Source organism: Nerophis ophidion, linkage group LG01 (genome assembly GCF_033978795.1).
Source record: "Nerophis ophidion isolate RoL-2023_Sa linkage group LG01, RoL_Noph_v1.0, whole genome shotgun sequence".
In the NCBI taxonomy this organism is placed as follows: Eukaryota; Metazoa; Chordata; class Actinopteri; order Syngnathiformes; family Syngnathidae; genus Nerophis; species Nerophis ophidion.
In genome coordinates, this window is record NC_084611.1 from 81,868,106 (window position 1) to 81,881,615 (window position 13,510).

The 13,510-nt window shown below is 41.3% G+C and overlaps 1 protein-coding gene across 3 annotated transcripts in view; it reads left to right on the plus strand.

Moving 5' to 3' along the window:
* Positions 1-258: 258 nt before the first annotated feature.
* Positions 259-13,510, plus strand: part of arfip1 (ADP-ribosylation factor interacting protein 1 (arfaptin 1)) — a 52,290-nt gene continuing 39,038 nt past the window's right edge. For 2 of the 3 annotated variants that reach the window (XM_061913238.1, XM_061913248.1), the window contains exon 1: positions 259-524. The gene's annotated coding sequence lies outside the window, so the exon portion shown is untranslated. The remainder of the gene's footprint in view (positions 525-13,510) is intronic. The other variant, XM_061913257.1, reaches the window with a different exon arrangement.

Genomic DNA, 13,510 nt, shown 5'->3' on the forward strand with positions numbered 1-13,510 from the left:
AGCGCATTTGTAGTGTCGGCTTCAAACTCGCACAGGAGAGAGATTGAACCCAGTGTGACTCCAGGATGCAGGGAAGGTAGGTAATGTAGGTATGTTGAATGTGTAAAAGCAGGAAACACTAGCAAAATTGGTCCCGTCCATCACTGCTTGCAGCTTTATTTGTTTTGGGTTTTTTTTTGCGACAGAATAGCACATGTGTTCGTATTTGTAAAGTTGACAAAAAAACCCGAAGTAGATAAATTGAGGACAAAAGTTGCAAGCGGCCAATTGTGACAGCAGGGGGAGAGCGCACGCAACAGATGATGTCAAGCGAAGGGCCCTGCAGGTCGGTGGTGCTGGATCACTTTTTCCGGGTCGCAAACGCCAAAGTGTTGCAATTTTGCTGCGGAAGACAGTCGCTGTTTCCACAAATCCACATCGGATTTTTGCATTAAACGCAAACAACTGCCGCCACACCCAAGAAGGACGCCTGCTTTCCTCGTTTTACGACAATCGGCTAAAAAGTTAGCCACGGCCGCACACAGGTATTGTTAACTACTTTTATTAATGTATTTATTTTGTTCCCTTTTTATAAGAAAAATGTAACGACATGAATGCCCTTTTTTGGGTGAAGTTCGGACGAACTCGCCCGCGACGCTGCAGCAGTTTAGCTTGCGAGCTTTAGCAGGCGGCTAACTATGCTACGCGTCAACGGCGTTAAGTCCGGCTAGCGAACGACACACTTGAAGACAAAACTATTCGTAATACAAAAACGTAACCCAGAGAAAACATGGTAACATATACTATCGGGAATAAAGTTTGCCCATTTCGTTGATGATAAAATATCAGACGTGAGTGCCAGCTACTTCCGGTGTGCGTTACATTGCAGTGCGTGATGATGACGTTCAGCAACCACGATGGAAAAGCGTTAATAACATGCTATTTTGCAAGCTTTTGCCACGTCACCTTAAAGGCCTACTGAAATGAGATGTTCTTATTTAAACGGGGATAGCAGGTCCATTCTACGTGTCGTACTCAAAGGTGGGTAGAGTAGCCAGAAATTGTACTCAAGTAAGAGTACTGTTACTTTAGAACAGGGGTGCCCACACTTTTTCTGCAGGCGAGCTACTTTTCAATTGACCAACTCGAGGGGATCTACCTCATTTATATATATCATTTATATTTATTTATTTATGAAAGAGACATTTTTGTAAACAAGTTAAATGTGTTTAATGATAATACAAGCATGTGTAACACATTCACGAAGACAAGAATATAAGTTGGTGTATTACCTGATTCTGATGACTTGCATTGATTGGAATTAGACAGTAATGATGATAACGCCCACATTTTCAAATGGAGGAGAAAAAAAGTTGTCCTTTCTGTACAATACCACATGAAAGTGGTTGGTTTTTGGCATCTAATTCATCCAGCTTCCATACACTTTACAAGAAAAACATTGGCGGCAAATTCCGTAGCTTGCTTGATTGACATTCACGGCACCCGAGGGTCTTGTGAGATGACGCTGGCTGCTGCCAGTTCATTATTATGAAAAAATGACAGAGGAAGGCGAGAAAAACTTTTTATTTCGACAGACTTTCGCGCCGTCCATTCTGCCAAAACTCTAAAGGCCGATTGCACATTTCCTATCTTCACAATAAAAGCCCTGCTTCATGCTGCCTGCGCTAACAAAATAAGAGTCTCGGAAAGCTTTCTGAGGGATCGCTTGTGCACGCCAGCTTTCCGAGACTCTGTATTTAGTTAGCGCAGGCAGCATGAAGCAGGGCTTTTATTGTGAAGATAGGTAATGTGCAGTCGGCCTTTAGAGTTTTGACGGAAGGTAGGGCACGAGAGTCTGTTGAAATAAAAAGTGTTTCTCGCCTTCCTCTCGGTCATATTTTAATAATAATGATCTTGCAGCAGCCAGCGTCATCTCACAAGACCCTCCGGTACCGTGAATGTCATTTAAGTGACGTCTTGGTGAAGATTGATGATCACTAATTTTTAGGTCTATTTTTTTTTAAAAGCCTGGCTCGAGATCTACTGACCCCCCCCCCCCCCCCCCCGCGGTCGACTGGTAGCTCGCGATCGACGTACTGGGCACCCCTGCTTTAGAGCATGGGTGTCAAACTCTGGCCCGCGGGCCAAAGTTGGCCCGCCGTGTAATTTAATTTGACCCTTGAGGCAATATCAAATTAACATTAGAGCTGGCCCGCCGCTGTAACATCGCATTCACCGCTAGTACTTTTACTTGCCAACCATCCCGATTTTCCCGTAAGACTTCCAAAGTAAAGTGCTCCTCCCAAATTTCATCCCGGACAACAATATTGGGGGTGGGACTTAAAGGCATTGCCTTTGGCGTTCTCTTCAACCTGTCGCCACGTCCGCTTTTCCTCCATACAAACAGCGTGCCGGCGCAGTCACATAATATATGCGGCTTATACACACACACAAGTGAATGCAATGCATACTTGGTCAACAGCCATACAGGTCACACTGAGGGTGGCCGTATAAACAACTTTAACACTGTTACAAAATATGCGCCACACTGTGAACCCACACCAAACAAGAATGACACATTTCGGGAGAACATCCGCACCGTAACACAACACAAACATAACAGAACAAATACCCATAACCCATTGCAGCACTAACTCTTCCGGGACGCTACAATATACACCCCCCGCTATCACCAAACCCCGTCCATCTCAACCCCGCCGCCAAAAAGAGGGATTCCATTTTTATTAAAATTTTATTTGATATGCCATTGATATTTTTTAATTATTAATATTATTTGAAACTCGATTTTGCATGTCACTATAAAGTTATATACTGTAAGCTTTGTTTGTTCAAGATTCAATGCAAAACTTGTTTGGGTCCCCAATAAAAGGTTCATTTGTTCAACCTTGGCCCGCGGCTTTGTTCAGTTTTAAATTTTGGCCCACTCTGTATTTGAGTTTGACACCCCTGCTTTAGAGATTTATTACTCAAGTAAAAGTAAGGAGTAGTCACCCAAATATTTACTTGCGTAAAAGTAAGAAGTATGTGAAAAAACTACTCAAGTACTGAGTAACTGATGAGTAACCTGATTACAGCAACAAATAATGCACAAAAACATAAAAATAGCAATAAGCAAATTCAGAGCCATGAATATCTCTTAAGCAACTAAAACAATAATATATTTTAAATAATAGTACATTAAAATAAAAAAAATTAAGGCACATTAAACCACAATAACTTAACAGCACCATAGGCTCAATAGGCATTGATTGATTGATTGACTGAAACTTTTATTAGTAGATTGCACAGTAGAGTATATATTCCATACAATTGACCACTAAATGGTAACACCCCAATAAGTTTTTCAACGGTAAACAATTACTTAATAAATGATCAAGTCGAGGTGATCTACCTCATATATACATACACACACATATCATATACTTATATATATTTATATTGCCGTTTTTGTTGACATGTTAAAGGTGTTTTAATGAACATACATGCATGTTTAACATATGTGAGGGCTCTGTCATGCCAAATTTCTTCCCCCCTACAAAAACCTTCTCCCCCATTTACTTCCGGGGTCATGTTTCCTCTTACGTCAGGAATATCCTCAAGTTAAAGGCCTACTGAAATGAGATTTTCTTATTTAAACGGGGATAGCAGGTCCATTCTATGTGTCATACTTGATCATTTCACGATATTGCCATATTTTTTGCTGAAAGGATTTAGTAGAGAACATCCACGATAAAGTTCGCAACTTTTGGTCCTAAGAGAAAAGCCCTGCCTCTACCGGAAGTCGCAGACGATGACGTGTGATGGCTCATCACATATTCACATTGTTTTTAATGGGAGCCTCCAACAAAGAGGGCTATTCGGACCGAGAAAACGACAATTTCCCCATTAATTTGAGCGAGGATGAAAGATTTGTGTTTGAGGATATTGATAGCGACAACTAGAAGAAGAAAAAAAAAAAAAACGCGATCGCATTGGGATGGATTCCGATGTTTTTAGACACATTTACTAGGTTCATTCTGGGAAATCCCTTATCTTTCTATTGTGTTGCTAGTGTTTTAGTGAGTTAAATAGTACCTGATAGTCGGAAGGGTGTGTCCACGGGTGTCTTGACCCGCACTGTCTCAGGGGAGTCGACGGCAGCTATGGATGGCACAAGCTCAGGTTTTTTTCTGGTAAGAACTTACTTTTTAACCACAATTTTCTCACCAAAACCTGCCGGTTGACATTTGGTAGGGATCCATGTTGGCTTGACCGCACTCTGATCCATAGGAAAGTTTCACCTCCAGGAATTTTAAACAAGGAATCACCATGTGTTTGTGTGGCTAAAGGCTAAAGCTTCCAAACTCCATCTTTCTACTGTGACTTCTCCAATATTAATTGAACAAATTGCAAAAGATTCTGCAACACATATGTCCAAAAAACTGTATAATTATGCCGTTAAAGCAGACGACTTTTAGCTGTGTGTGTGCAGCGCTCATACTTCCTAAAAACCCATGACGTCTTGCGTACACGTCATTACACGACGTTTCGAAGACGAAACTCCCGGGAAATTTAAAATTGTAATTTAGTAAACTAAAAAGGCGTGTTGCAATGTTAATATTTCATCATTGATATATAAAAAATCAGACTGCGTGGTCGGTATTAGTGGGTTTCAGTAGGCCTTTAATTTGTCCGATTAATACAGACATTTTGTTAACGCTATATTATAAAAATATACGGCTATATTATAAAAATACAGATGTTTTGTCAACGCTATTTATAAATAAATAAAAATTTAAAAAAAGTCTTCCCCCCATTTACTTCCGGGGTCACGTTTCCTCTTACGTCATCCCATAGCTTGTTTGTAAATTGTTTTTTGAAGATTTTTTTAATTCTTTATAATGTAGCGTTAACAAAACGTCTATTTTTATAATATAGCGTTATATTTTTATAATATAGCGTTGACAAAACGCCTGTATTAATTGGACAAATTAACTTGAGGATATTCCTGACGTAAGCAGTAAGAGCAATTCGGACCGAGAAAGCAACAATTTCCCCATTAATTTGAGCGAGGATGAAAGATTCGTGGATGAGGATATTAATAGTAAAGGACTAGAAAAAAAAAAAAAAAAAAGCGACCGCTCCAGGCGGTGGCAGTGTGAGCGTTTCAGATGTAATTAGACACATTTACTAGGATAATTCTGGAAGATCCCTTCTCTGCTTATTGTTTTAATAGTGTTTTAGTGAGATTGTAAAGACATACCTCAAAGTCGGATGGCTGTGGTGAACACGCCAGTGTTTCAGAGAGAAGCCGAAGAGCCAAGCTCACAGCTGCCTTTTTTGACAGCTACTGCAGGAGGACGCAATGTCTCCAGTAAGATATATATCACAATTTTCCCATCCAAAAACATGCTGGTTGACGTAGAGAAACATGTTCGCCTGACCGCTCTGTGTTAAAGCTTCACAACAAACAAAGAAACAACGGCTGTGTCTCGGTGCTAAAGACAGCTGCAATCCACCACTTTCCACCAACAGCATTGTTCTTTATAGTCTCCATTATTAATTGAACACATTGCAAAAGATTCAGCAACACAGATGTCCAAATTACTGTGGAATTATGCGATGAAAAGAGACGACTTTTAGCCGTGTTTGGTGCTGAGATAGTATGTCCCCTCCAACCAATAACGTCACAAACACACATCATCATACGCGTCATCATTCCGCGACGTTTTCAACAAGAAACTCCGCGGGAAATTTAAAATTGTAATTTAATAAACTAAACCGGCCGTATTGGCATGTGTTGCAATGTTAATATTTCATCATTGATATATAAACTATCAGACTGCGTGGTCTGTAGTAGTGGGTTTCAGTAGGCCTTTAAACAATGTAAACAAACATATGCATGTATTGTACTTTGGAAATCAAACCCAGGAAGTTGCTGCCCACACACACAATTATGCACTCCCAAGACTGCATGACTTGTTGCTCCAATCACATGCGTACGTTTAGTGTTTTTTTTCTTTTGTTGGAATATTATTTTTAGTTTTTCTTCCAAAATGTCATAACGAAGCGTGCAAACTGAATTGTGGAAAGATAATCAACACCAGGGATGTCGAAAGTGCGGCCCAGGCACCATTTGTGGCCAGCTGCTAACTTTTTAACGGCATGTGTCACTTTTTTTTTTTTTTTAATTCCCCAAAAACTTTAAAAAGTGTAATAAAACTGGTGTAATGTAATGAGAACATGTTGCATTATTGACATTGATAACTACAGCCGGGCCGATAAAACAATAGTAAAACATACTGTGATAGACATGTAATCAATATTAATTAAAAGAATGTGTTCAACAAAAATATATATAAATGTGTGTGTGTGTGTGTGTGTGTGTGTGTGTGTGTGTGTGTGTGTGTGTGTGTGTGTGTGTGTGTGTGTATGTATGTATGTGTATATATATATATATGTATATATATGTATGTGTATGTATATATATATATATGTATGTGTATGTATGTATGTATATATGTATTTGTATGTATGTAAAATATGTATGTATGTATATATGTATGTGTATATATATATGTATGTGTGTGTGTGTGTGTGTATATATGTATGTATGTATGTATGTGTATATATATTTATGTATGTATATATGTATATGTATGATTGTGTATATGTATGTGTTTGAGTATATATGTGTGCATGTATGTGTGTATATATATATATATATATATATGTGTGTGTGTGTGTGTGTGTGTGTGTGTGTATATATGTGTATGTATATATATATATATATATATGTGTCTGTGTGTGTATATATGTATGTATGTATGTGTGTGTGTGTGTGTGTGTATATATATATCAATCATCAATCAATCAATGTTTATTTATATAGCCCCAAATCACAAATGTCTCAAAGGACTGCACAAATCATTACGACTACAACATCCTCGGAAGAACCCACAAAAGGGCAAGGAAAACTCACACCCAGTGGGCAGGGAGAATTCACATTCAGTGGGACGCCAGTGACAATGCTGACTATGAGAAACCTTGGAGAGGACCTCAGATGTGGGCAACCCCCCCCCTCTAGGGGACCGAAAGCAATGGATGTCGAGCGGGTCTAACATGATACTGTGAAAGTTCAATCCATAGTGGCTCCAAGACAGCAGTGAGAGTCCCGTCCACAGGAAACCATCTCAAGCGGATCAGCAGCGTAGAGATGTCCCCAACCGATACAGGCGAGCGGTCCATCCTGGGTCCCGACGAGCGGTCCATCCTGGGTCTCGACTCTGGACAGTCAGTACTTCATCCATGGTCATCGGACCGGACCCCCTCCACAAGGGAGGGGGGGACATAGGAGGAAGAAAAGAAGCGGCAGATCAACTGGTCTAAAAAGGAGGTCTATTTAAAGGCTAAAGTATACAGATGAGTTTTAAGATGAGACTTAAATGCTTCTACTGAGGTAGCATCTCGAACTGTTACCGGGAGGGCATTCCAGAGTCCTGGAGCCCGAACGGAAAACGCTCTATAGCCCGCAGACTTTTTTTGAGCTCTAGGAATCACTAATAAGCCGGAGTCTTTTGAACGCAGATTTCTTGCCGGGACATACGGTACAATACAATCGGCACGATAGGCTGGAGCTAGACCGTGTAGTATTTTATACGTAAGTAGTAAAACCTTAAAGTCACATCTTAAGTGCACAGGAAGCCAGTGCAGGTGAGCCAGTACAGGCGTAATATGATCAAACTTTCTTGTTCTTGTCAAAAGTCTAGCAGCCGCATTTTGTACCAACTGTAATCTTTTAATGCTAGACATGGGGAGACCCGAAAATAATACGTTACAGTAATCGAGACGAGACGTAACAAACGCATGGATAATGATCTCGGCGTCTTTAGTGGACAAAATGGAGCGAATTTTAGCGATATTACGGAGATGAAAAAAGGCCGTTTTAGTAACGCTTTTAATGTGTGACTCAAAGGAGAGAGTTGGGTCGAAGATAATACCCAGATTTTTTACAGAGTCACCTTGTTTTATTATTTGGTTGTCAAATGTTAAAGTTGTATTATTAAATAGAGGTCGGTGTCTAGCAGGACCGATAATCAGCATTTCCGTTTTTTTGGCATTAAGTTGCAAAAAGTTAGCGGACATCCATTGTTTAATTTCATTAAGACACGCTTCCAACTGACTACAGTCCGGCGTGTTGGTCAGCTTTAGGGGCATGTAAAGTTGGGTGTCATCAGCATAACAGTGAAAGCTAATACCGTATTTGCGTATGACGTCACCTAGCGGCAGCATGTAGATGCTGAAGAGTACAGGGCCAAGGACCGAACCCTGGGGAACTCCACACGTTACCTTAACATAGTCCGAGGTCACACTGTTATAGGAGACGCACTGCATCCTATCAGTAAGATAAGAGTTAAACCATGACAGGGCTGAGTCTGACATACCAATTCGTATTTTGATACGCTCTAATAAAATATTATGATCGACGGTATCGAAAGCAGCGCTAAGATCGAGGAGCAGCAACATAGATGACGCATCAGAGTCCATCGTTAGCAATAGATCATTAGTCAATTTTGCGAGGGCTGTCTCAGTCGAGTGATTTGCCCTGAAACCGGATTGAAAGGTTTCACATAGATTGTTAAACGCTAAGTGCTCATTTAGCTGCTCTGCAACAATTTTTTCGAGGATTTTCGAAATAAAGGGAAGGTGAGACACCGGTCGGTAGTTTACCATGAGGTCAGGATCGAGGTTAGGTCTTTTAAGGAGAGGATGAATAACCGCTTTTTTGAATGCAACGGGAACAGTGCCCGAGGAAAGTGATAAGTTTATAATATTTAGCACTGATGGACCCAATAATACAAAAAGCTCCTTGATAAGTTTCCCAGGAAGTGGGTCAAGTAAACATGTTGTTTGTTTTATTCCATTTACACGTTGTAACAATCCTTCTAATGTTATTTCATCAAAACAAGAGAAACTATTTTGGATATTTGCAGTATCCGCCGTATATACAATCGTATCTGTGTTACTATAACCCCGTTGTAGCTGGGACGCATTGTCTTTAATCTCCTTTCTAATAAGTTCAATTTTCTTATTAAAGAACTTCATAAAGTCATCTGCCGAATGGGTGGAGCTACTGGAAGGAGTCCCTTGTTGGGTTAGCGATGCTACTGTACTAAACAAAAATTCTGGATCGTTTTTATTAATGCGGATGAGATTTGAGTAATAATTAGTTTTAGCTAAGGTAAGCATGCGTTTATAAGTTATTAAACTATCACTCCATGCTTGATGGTGCACCTCAAGTTTAGTCGTGCGCCATTTGCGTTCCAGCTTTCTACATAATAATTTCTGAGCTCTAGTTTCTTCAGTAAACCATGGCGTACGCCTTTTTGGAGCCTTTTTTAACTTCAGCGGTGCTATACTATCAATGGTTTCGCGCAGGGCGTTGTTAAAGTTGTTAGTGAGGTTATCAATAGAGCCCACATACTTTGGGAACGGTGCCATTACCGAGGGCAGTAGGTCCGCAAGAGTCGTCGTTGTGGCAGCATTAATGTTGCGGCTGCTATTGCAGTTATTATTATTATTAGCTTGCCGAACATGAGTCTGAACTTCGAATTTTATAAGGTAATGATCGGACATTACTTTAGTATACGGGAGTATCATAATTTTGGAGACGGTGATACCTCTGACAAGCACTAGGTCTATCGTATTACCGCTGCGATGCGTCGGTTCATTTATTATTTGTGTAAGACCACAGCTATCAATTATAGTCTGGAGCGCCACGCACGGTGGGTCCAATGGGGTATTCATATGGATATTAAAGTCCCCCATTATAATTATATTATCGGCGTGCGTCACTAGATCAGCAACAAACTCTGAGAATTCACTAATAAAGTCCGAATAGGGCCCTGGGGGGCGGTAGATAACGGCCAGGCAGAGAGGCAGAGGTGTGGCAGACTTCATAGAAAGCACCTCAAACGATTTATATTTATTATTTAAGTTAGGACTAAAGTTAAAGTTTTCGTTGTATATTAGTGCGACACCCCCTCCCCTTTTGAGGTGACGGGCAATATGCGCATTCGTATAGTTAGGAGGGGATGCCTCATTTATCGCAAAAAAATCGTCTGGTTTAAGCCAGGTTTCGCTAAGACCGATGACGTTAAGGTTGTTGTCTCTAATGACCTCATTGACTAATAACGTTTTGGGAGACAAAGATCTGATGTTTAGAAAGCCCATATTATAGGTAGTGGGCTGTTTTAAGGAGTTGTTGATAAAATTATCCGTAGTAGCAATATTAATAATGTTGCGTTTATTATGCGCAGTGTACTTAAAATAATTACGACCATATCTAGGAATTGATATGACGGGAATTTTCAGATTGTCTACTTGGCGCTGCGATAAACTGAACGCATCATAATTTGCCACCTCAGTAGAACGCATGTCTAACTCTGACGTAGTCATAGACACAGTAGAAAAAACATTTTGTGAGTTGTGTATTATTCTACGAAAATTGCTATGTGTACAGGGATCATCCAGCCTGGCGCTGGCTAGTTCTAACTTAACTGACTCCATACCCAGGCTAGCAGGCTCTGTAATTGCCTGTGACCGGGCTTGCTCTAGTGCAGTTAGTCAAATGTGGCTCAATGCGAAGTCTATGTTCCGAGACAAGAGGATAGCGCCTTCCTGGTTAGGGTGAAGGCCGTCTCTCCTCAGCAAGCCAGGTTTGCCCCAGAAAGAGGGCCAATTATCAATAAACGTAAATCCCTGTTGTCTGCAGAAGCTATCCAGCCACCTGTTAAGAGAGACTAATCTGCTATACCTCTCATCATTGCCTCTCCCAGGCAGGGGGCCAGAGACAATTACTCGATGCCTGGACATCTTTCTGGCGAGATTACAAGCCCTGGCTATGTTTCTCTTTGTAATCTCTGATTGTCTCATCCTAACGTCATTGGAGCCAACGTGTATTACTATATTCGCATAACTAGTGGTGCGGTTAGCCTGCCGTACGTGTTTACTAGACCTGTTGCGAGTTAGCTCCCTAAGATTAGCTTCAATGTCAGGTGCTCTGCCCCCGGGAATACACTTAATTGTGGCTGGTTTGCTAAGCTCTATGTTTCGGGTGATGGAGTCCCCTATGACTAAAGTGTGGTGCCCGGTAGACTGGGGTGTAGGACTAGCTAAAGGGCTAAATCTATTATGCGTCTCAACCGGTACACCGTAGCTTGTAGGCCGATTAGTGCTGCCACAAGCTGGGCTAGTTAGCTCGCTACAGCTAACGCTAGCAGATGTGTCCGCAACATCTAAAGTTACGAAATTACACTGCTCTAACTGGCGGACACGGCTCTCTAGCAAAGCCAACCTATCCATGAGTAAAGTGCACGAAGCGCAGGAAGCCATACTGACAGAAACTTTCCGTCGCCGAGTGGGGTGCCAGCTGTCTTCGGGAAGTGGTGGTCACGGTGGCGGGGGAGAAGCTTCCTTCAGACCGGCGCTGCCTTTCTCCGCTAGCCTCGTTAGCTTAGCAGCTAGCTAGCTGAGGGCGAAGTGGTGAGACAGAGATCGGGTGATTTGCAAGTTAAATTGAACTATTAAATATGTTCGATAAGTTGTAAATAAAGCTGCAAAACAGTTAAAATCACACAGATAGAACGATACTTAGCTTTTTTGCAACAAGAGCAGTCAGCGAGCAGTCATTTGCGAATATATATATAATATATATATATATATATATATATATATATATATATATATATATATATATATATATATATATATATATATATATATATATATATGTGTGTATGTGTGTATGTATTAGAGATGCGCGGTTTGTGGTCTCATCCGGGGAGTCCGGGTCGGGAGGGTGACATGCAAAAAAAATAGATTTTAAATAGAGTCGGGCGGGTGGCGGTTGAACCATTTGGAAATATATGATATACATGGTTCAGAGATCGTAACCTTTACCGTTCAAAGAGCCAATTTGGACCCGTGTCACAAAGCGAAGAAGACATTAGTTGACGTAAACATTCTCAAGAATGTCTGCCGGCAGTCACCCAGTTAATAAGTATTAGGGCTTGCTATGAAGCCTTTTGCCTTTGACGCCTGCTACAACATGTACAATTTACTTGCAAGTCCAGCAATATGTTGTGTGTGGCTTCCACTGACACACGCACACGACTGCAAGGCATACTGGGTGATACAGAGTACACTAATGGTTGTGATAGGAACAATTTTAACACTTTTACTAATATGCGCCACGCTGTGAAGCCACACTACACAAGAATGACAAACACATTTGTGGAGAACATCCTCACAGTAACAAAACATAAACCCAAAACAACAAATACCCAGAATCCTTCGCATCCATGACTCTTCCTGAATATACTTTACACCCCCGCGCCCCCAACCCCGCCCACCTTACTTACGCACGGGGGTTTGCTGCCAGTGGGGTGTATAATATAGTCAGGAATTGTCATTGATGCAAAGGATTTTGGGTATTTGTCGTGTTGTGTTAAGTCACAACCATTAGTGTACTCTGTATCACCCAGTATGCCCTTCAATCTTGTACGTGTGTTTGCGTAAGCTGCATACAGCATGTTACTGGACTGGCAAACGGTTCGTACATGTTGTTGAAGATGTCAAAGGCAATGGCTTCACAGCACGCCCTTATTCCCATTATCTGAATGATCACCATCAGATATTCGCGAGAACGTTAGCGGTTCCCATTGCCTTCTTTACTTTGTGACACGGGCGAAACTAGCTATTTTAGTGTTAAAGGTCGCCGACTCCGTATATATAACAACGGGCGGTTGCGGTTCTGATAAAATGTTGGTTCGGGTGGATGGCGGGTGGATGATTACTTTAGTGATGCGGTTGTGGATGATATAATTGCCTATCCGCGCATCTTTAGTATGTATATATATCATATACACATATATAATGAATCACGCTTTTCCATCTGGCAATCTGATGGACGAGTCTGGGTTTGGGGGTTGCCAGGAGAACGGTACATTTCGGACTGCATTGTGCGGAGTGTGAAATTTGGTGGAGGAGGAATTATGAGTTGGGCCTTTAGTTCCAGTAAAAGGAAATTTGAATGCTCCAGGATACCAAAACATTTTGAACAATTCCACGCTCCCAACCTTGTGGGAACAGTTTGGAACAGGCCCCTTCCTTTTCCAACATGACTGTGCACCAGTGCACGAAGCAAGGTAACTAAAGACATGGATGACAGCAAATGGTGAGGATGAATTTGTGGCCTGCACAGAGTCCTGACCTTAACCCGATAGAACACCTTTGGAATGAAATAGAACCGAGAGTGAGAGCCAGGCCTTCTTGACCAACATAAGTGTGTGACCTCACCAATGCGCTTCTGGAAGAATGGTGGAAAAAATCCAACAAACACACTCCGCAACCTTTTAGACAGCCTTCCCAGAAGAGTTGAAGCTGTAATCGCTGTAAAAGGTGGACCGACATCACATTGAACCCTATGGGTTAGGAATGGGATGGCACTTATAGTTCTAAAAAATGGGGG